This window comes from Macrobrachium nipponense, chromosome 23, assembly GCF_015104395.2.
Source record: "Macrobrachium nipponense isolate FS-2020 chromosome 23, ASM1510439v2, whole genome shotgun sequence".
In the NCBI taxonomy this organism is placed as follows: Eukaryota; Metazoa; Arthropoda; class Malacostraca; order Decapoda; family Palaemonidae; genus Macrobrachium; species Macrobrachium nipponense.
Window position 1 is genome coordinate 72,991,013 of NC_061090.1, and position 7,228 is coordinate 72,998,240.

Sequence of the window (7,228 nt, forward strand, 5' to 3'; positions counted from 1 at the left end):
TGCAAAATGAAATGTCAAAAGAACCAAATGTTAGAATAGAAATCTTTACCTCGTAAGACAACAAATATAGGAGTTATTTACTAATTACTTTTCATAATACTGGGCTGTTCGCTGCAAACCTACTTTTCTACAACTAGCAATTAGATAGTTGATTATTTCTCTTGTTTATATATTTTCTAAAAGACGAATGTAAAGAATTTTCCTTTCGTTTTTCCTGCGAGTGCATTATTAGCATGGTTAGATAGGTTCCTAGGCCTAGGTGTATTAAATTTCTTTATATACTCTAAATACATTATATGTAGCACTCACATCTCTGTATTAACAATTTCTGGTCAGAAAACATATGAAGTTATCTACACATTCTTGCATTCAAGCTACCTTATCAATTGATAAATTATAGACCAAAAATGGGCAGAGACTATTAATTAAGAAAATAATACTTTAATCCAGTTAAAAAACAAGTGTTCCATAGGTCTTGATATCAACACTAATAGATATTTAGATTAGCAGGTAATCTCTACAAATTAATTAAGAAAATAATACTTTAAGCCAGTTAAAAACAAGTGTTCCATAGGCCTTGATATCAACACTAATAGATATTTAGATTAACAGGTAATCTCTACAAATAAATTCTTTAGTATCAGAGATAACCTCTTAGAAGGCTCAGTTTATTTTTTTAGGACTATGAATTATTTTACAACATACAGGCATCTTGAACACAGCCTAAAACTTAAACATTCACAGAAACTTGTAATTCATATTCCTTTTTAGGTCTAATGTTATAATGCTGCAGTGGTAGTTACGTTGCCCAGCCCGAGAAGCAAGTTAGGAGCGCTGTCATTGATGGCACCGTGAACCTAAGTTAAGTATATCTTAGTTTAACCAGACCACAATTCTCCTAGGGCTGGCCCAAAGGATTAAATATTTTTACGTGGCTGGGAACAAACTGGTTACCTAGCAATGGGACCTACAGCTTATTGTGGGATCCAAATCACATTATATCGAGAAATGAGTTCCTAATCACCAGAAATAAATTCCTCTGATTCTACATTGGCAGAGTGGGGAATCAAACTCTGACTACCGAATTGGTAGGCGGGCACATAAACTACTTGTCCAACAAGGAACTAAACCGCTAGCCTAATCACACCGTGCTTTGAGCTAAGCAATAAAAAAAATCTCTGCAAATCACACAAATTATGAATTATACCAATGCATAAAAGGGTTCATATTGTTGTAACTGTAAGGAAAACAGTGCTGAATGTGAACTCACAAACTTGATGTTATTTTTAAGCCTGGATAGGTTTCGCTATTTTGGTACCCCTTTAAAGGTTTGTGGGGTCGAGCTCGACCTGAGCGCCCAGAAAAATGTTTGAAAATTCAAAAACTGTAGCTATATTGTACATTTTAATTCCTAAAATCAATTTCACCATTGCTGAACACTACTGAAAAGATAATTCATACCCACCCACAAATTAAATATTTATTACAAATGTATTACAAAAAATAAGTATATAAAAAAAATAATTTACAAAAACATTTAAAAAAAATAAAAAAGACACTATATACACACAAAAATTGAGGGAATACTTCCTAAAACTATTATTTATAATATGTGACTGCCAGAAAAGGTGTTGGGCCCATAGAGGTCAAACTCTGAAAAGAGAAAGGAAGGGTAAGTTTTTTTTTGGCCAAAAAATGCCAAAATTTCACAAGTTTTTTTTGGTACCTAAATGAAATAGGAAGTGGAATTTTTTTTTTTTTTTATAGAATAAACTCATATTATCCTAGAATGGAATTATGTAAAAAGATCTGCTCTAATATGTAATTTACTGTTATATCAGAAACGTTATTCTCTCTCTCTCTCTCTCTCTCTCTCTCAAACAATAATTTACGAAAATATTTAAAAACATACAGAATTTGCAATATACACACGAAAATAGGGAACGGCTAATTTTTTTTATAGAATAATCTCATATTATCCTAGAATGGAATTATGTAAAAAGATCTGCACTAAGTTGGAATTTACTGTCATATCAGAAATGTTATTCTCTCTCTGTCTCTGTCTGTCTCTGTCTGTCTCTCTCTTTCTCTCTCTCTACAGTGTGTCATGATTTATTGACATAAGCTGATGTAATCTGTCACTAGAAATGGAACAGACCCACTACTTCCCACCCCTTCTCTCCTCCTCTTGTTTCTTAATCATTTCAAGGTCATCACCCTCGCCTCCAACACTTTGTTACACAAACTTGAGGTTTTTCCCATAGTGGTGTTAGCAACCTCTAAATTATCATCAACCAGACTTTATAATTCCATTAGAAGTAAGTTGATGACATCCATGCCCAGAGATATTGCCTGCTGGCCACTGTTGGTAAAAAATGCAAAAAATAATAAAAAATGCAAAATCTGAGAAATTGGCATTCGAAGCAAATTGGACCAAATAGCAATATAAGGCATCTCAGCCACAACCAATGGCAAGCATAATGCACACACACCATCTACCTACAGTTTCCAACAATATAAAACTATCCCACAGTCAACAGTGTTAGACAGGAAATCACTACTTGATAGCTTTGCCTTTATATCTCACACATGTTCAAAACAAACTATTACTCAGGAAAGGGGAAAGGACAAAGCTAGAGGTATAAGGTTTTCTCCAATTTCAACAACAATGACTAAAGTTTTTTTACATTACTAATAAATTTCAACATGAGCCCTCTTTGCTGCCCGGAGTATGTCTAAGGGAAATTCTATCTCACGCCAGGTATTCTTCAACACCTCCATAGTTCCCGTTGGTAGAGCTGCTGTTATCCTTGCTTTTAAGGTCTCAACATTTGATACTGGCGTACTGTACATTTGATCCTTGATATAACCCCATAAGAAAAAATCAAGAGGGGTAATGTCCGGTGAACGTGGTGGCCATTCTGGAAGGCCTTGCGCACAGCAAGGATGCATCACTCACACTGGGCCTACCGCTTCTCTTACGGTCTTCAGCCTTTGTGAACTTTTTATACCAGTCTTTAATGCTTTTAACATCTGGTGGATCTCATCGATACTCATTCCAAACTTGTGTTGAACTGCAACAGGTGATTTTGTGTGGCATCATAAGACACACTGGACTTTCTCCTGCAATGACACAATTTCTGCTATTATTGACTCAGCTGTGGATAGAGAGATCACAGTGGCATCCATAGGCAAACAAAAGAAAATTTAGTAATTGCTCAAAAGAATGTGAAAGTTGTTTGGTCATATCCACAATAATTTTAAAGTTATTAATTTTATCAATCAGGGAATGACTTTATGTACACCCTGTGCAATCACATAGCTTTGGGACAATGTTTGGGTATCATATATATAAGATTTTAATTGTCCGCCAAATGATTTGAATGGAATCGGCACCATCTTTATAGTATGACACCTCTAGAGAAGTTATGACAAATTGGCAACCCATATAACACCATCTGGCAGCTCTGAGAGGGTAGATTAGTCGTCTCTTAGCAGCGATATTGAGAGGTCAGTGTCGTCTCCATTTGACCCCCAGCCTAGCACCTCTCACAGTCTTGCTGCGCGCCAACGATGGTGGTAGTGATATTAGTGTTCGTAGTAAGAAAACAATTAAAGAGAGGTCCTTAACAACTTCAGAGATAAATGAACCTTTACACTTATTAAAAGAATTTCATGATAGTAATTCCTATGCCAGCGAAAGTGATTATGAGAATGATGTTCTTGAAGGTTGGGATGGTCGGATAGTGCTGATGTATAACTAAATAACCCTATGTATCTACAAGAACATAGTGATACTGATAGTGGTGCCCACGAAGGAGAAATTATTGATGATGAAGAAGTGATTCTTCGAGGTAGAGGGTCCATTCGCCGAAGCAGGCAGCGTGGGAAGGTGGCTCCTCCTCCTCTCTTAGCTCATCTGGGGGACGGGGTGTTCGAACGTGTCAACTGGCTAAGGAAGAAGATGATGGTTGGACTGATGGTCAGGATTATGTCCAAAATGATTATGTGTTTACTGGGTCAGAAAGAGTGATGCATGATTGTAATCTAGACCCAAATAGCAAAGAAGCTGATTATGTTTGCAAATTTATAGACGATGAGGACACGCAACTGGCCCCCTACAGCGGGAAAGATGAAGAAATGGGTAGATGTTTGTTTGCGAGAGATTCTTGTTTTTCTCGGTTTCATGTTACTCATGCCTCACGTTTCCAAATATCGCATGAGAGATTATTGGTCAACATATTCTTACATTTACGCACCAATATTTCTTAATTTCATGTCCGTGATATTTATCAAGACATATATTTCCATTTTACAGACAACACTTGGAAAATTAGAGATGTTTTAGAAATGGTGAGGAAATGATTCAAGAAATACTTTTTTCCCTTCCAAAAACTAGTTGCCGATGAAAGTTGAGTTTTATTCAAAGATCAACTTATATTATTCAAATAATATATAAGAATGAAAAGACAAAACAGGTTACGTTCTGGACATTGTTATTTATACAGGGACAGACGTAGATATTCCAGCAAATTATCCCTTGGGCCACTCTAGGGCAGTTGTGAAGACACTAATGGAACCCTATCTGAATGAAGGCCTTATACTTTATACAGATAGTTACTATACCAGTCCGGGGCTAAGTACTTATCTTCACGAAAACAACACCGGCTTGGTTGGGACTGTGAGAGACAACAGAATGGCTATGCCAAAGTTCCTGAGGGGTATCAAGCGAGGCGACGCTGTTTACTGGAAAAAGGACCATCACCTCACCATAAAATGGAGAGACCGAAAAGAATTCAATTGGTTTTCAGGCATTCATACTGGTCAAATGGTCTCCATCGGCAAACAAGACTACAGGTCAAGAGAAACCATTTATAAACAGGACGTCTTGTAGACTACGTGCAAGACATGAACCTCGTAGACAAGTCTGACATGCAAATAGGATACATGCCATGCACCCGCAGAACAATGAAATGGTAAACAAAAAGGCACTATTCCACATCATAGACGTGTGTATTTTGAATGCATATAATGTGTACAAGTTTCAAACAAAACAGTCCATTTCTCTGAGAGCCTTCTCCATGAATGTGTGTAAGCAGCTGTTGGGCAAATATGGATAATTTCAAATAACCACCAAGGGAAGATTTGTAGCGTCACTGGAAACGTCTCGTCTGGCACCCGGACAATGGTGCCAAATTCACTTCTTGGACCGATACCAAATCAGGAAAAGTCATCTAAAGGACCTGCCATATATGTTCTCAAACAAAGAAGATACCAGATAGAAGACGGAAGCTTGTCACAACCTGGTGCCCTATACCCGCGCGTGGGCTTATGCCTGCCATGCTTTAAAATATACCACAGCCAAAACGTATTCTAAACAGAGAGAGAGAAAGACAGAGAGTAATGAAAGATAGATAGCTTTTCATACTTTTTTTTTTATTGAGAGCAAACTTCCTATATAAAATTTTTTACATTTACGCGAATATGTATTTCACTTTCATTGCATTGCAGGTAATAACTTACAGGTATATTTCAATTCATTACACACAGGGCAATAATTTACGGGTATATTTCAATTTAGTAATTATATTTTCTATATTTTGATTTCAGAGAGAGAGAGAGAGAGAGAGAGAGAGAGAGAAATGAAAGATGGATAGCTTTTCATCCTTTTTTTTATTTCAAGTAAACCTTTTATATAAATTTTTTTTTACATTTATGGGTATATTTCACTTTCATTGAATTACTGGTATATTTAACTTTCATTCCATTACGGGTAATATTTTACAGGTATAATTAACTTTCATTTTATATATTTGCTGTATACAACTGCAAACATTTAGAATACATTTATTTGCGTGGTATTTTTTGGTGAGCAGGTGGACTAAGAGTCCAGTCCCGGGCGAAATCGCTTCAGTCGCTGACTCACCTTACAGTGCTCACAAACCTTTATGTAGAAAGTTTTTTTTTAGAATTTTTGTTTTTGTTCCATGTTCTGCAATTAACGATTATCAATTTTAGCCCGGTCACTGGGGTGTGCATTGGTGTATATTATCCCGGACTGTGTGGGTAAGAAATATAACTTAAATCATTTTACTCATATGAAAATCCGAATGTTCCCCTAACAAATATAAAATAAATTGCTTAAAGGTAATTTCATTGCTATACCAGGTGGTTTACGTTGCACCATAGGAGTACACGAGCCACTCTGTGGTGCCACACAGTTGCGTTGGTGTGTGGCGAGGATGTGGCTTCCCATAGGTTTCCATTGTTTATAAGCTATCTTTGGCACACGAGTGTCTGTGACAAGGAACTGTTGCAATCTATCACTGATCCCCGCCACGGCTTATAAGCAATGGCAACCTATGGGAAGCCACATTCCCGCCACACACAGATGCCACTCTGTGGTGCTACAAGAGTGGCTAATGTACTCCTGGCTTAATGGTTGCTTCACACACGCTCTGCTCATCTGCTGAAATTGGTGGATGCACTCTACTTAAAAGCTGAAAAGAAGGCACAGAAACTAGTGGGATATATAAAAAGGCAGTTCAAATACTGCAGCTCTACACATAAATAGTTAGACCTCATCTAGAATATGCAGTACAGTTTTGGTCACCAACACTAAGAAACGACAAAAATAGATTAGAAGGGGTACAAACAAGAGCCAAAAAATTAATTCCATCCATCAGGCAAATAGGTTACCAAAGACGAAGAGAGAGTCTGAACATGTATTGCGTAGAAACACAACGATCGCGAGGACAACTAATAGAAACATTCAAAATACTTAAAGACATAACAAAAGTAGACAGTAACTTATTTATGTTAAATGAAAACCAGACAAAAAATAATGGGTGGGAACTAGAGCTGAAGAGATACAACACATCTCATTGCGGGAACTTCTTCACATACAAGATATGTGACACATGGAATAAACTGCCGCCAAAAGTTGTGAACAGCAACAGTGTGGAAGAGTTTAAAAGAAAGCTAGACAAAATCATTAGGATACTGAATGAACAGTAAAACTTGCTCCTAGAGATAAGTGAGCACACAATGTCTCCTCGGATGGACTAACAAGTTTTTGAGACATCCTAATCCTTGTAAATCCTAGTAACTTTTGTATTTACTTATTCACATTTTTCCAGTGTTGAGGCTCAAAAACAATCAGATAGGAATGTTTCAAATTTTATGGTTACATTAAAACCAGTGTTAATGTTATGACAAAATTTTTCAT

General features: G+C 36.7%; 1 long non-coding RNA gene across 1 annotated transcript in view; it reads right to left on the bottom strand.

The window, feature by feature from the left end:
• Positions 1 to 1,313: 1,313 nt before the first annotated feature.
• LOC135201618 (uncharacterized) overlaps positions 1,314 to 7,228 on the bottom strand; it is a 10,174-nt gene continuing 4,259 nt past the window's right edge. Inside the window, exon 3 of the long non-coding RNA XR_010311566.1 lies at positions 1,314 to 1,653. This is a non-coding gene — a long non-coding RNA (uncharacterized LOC135201618). The remainder of the gene's footprint in view (positions 1,654 to 7,228) is intronic.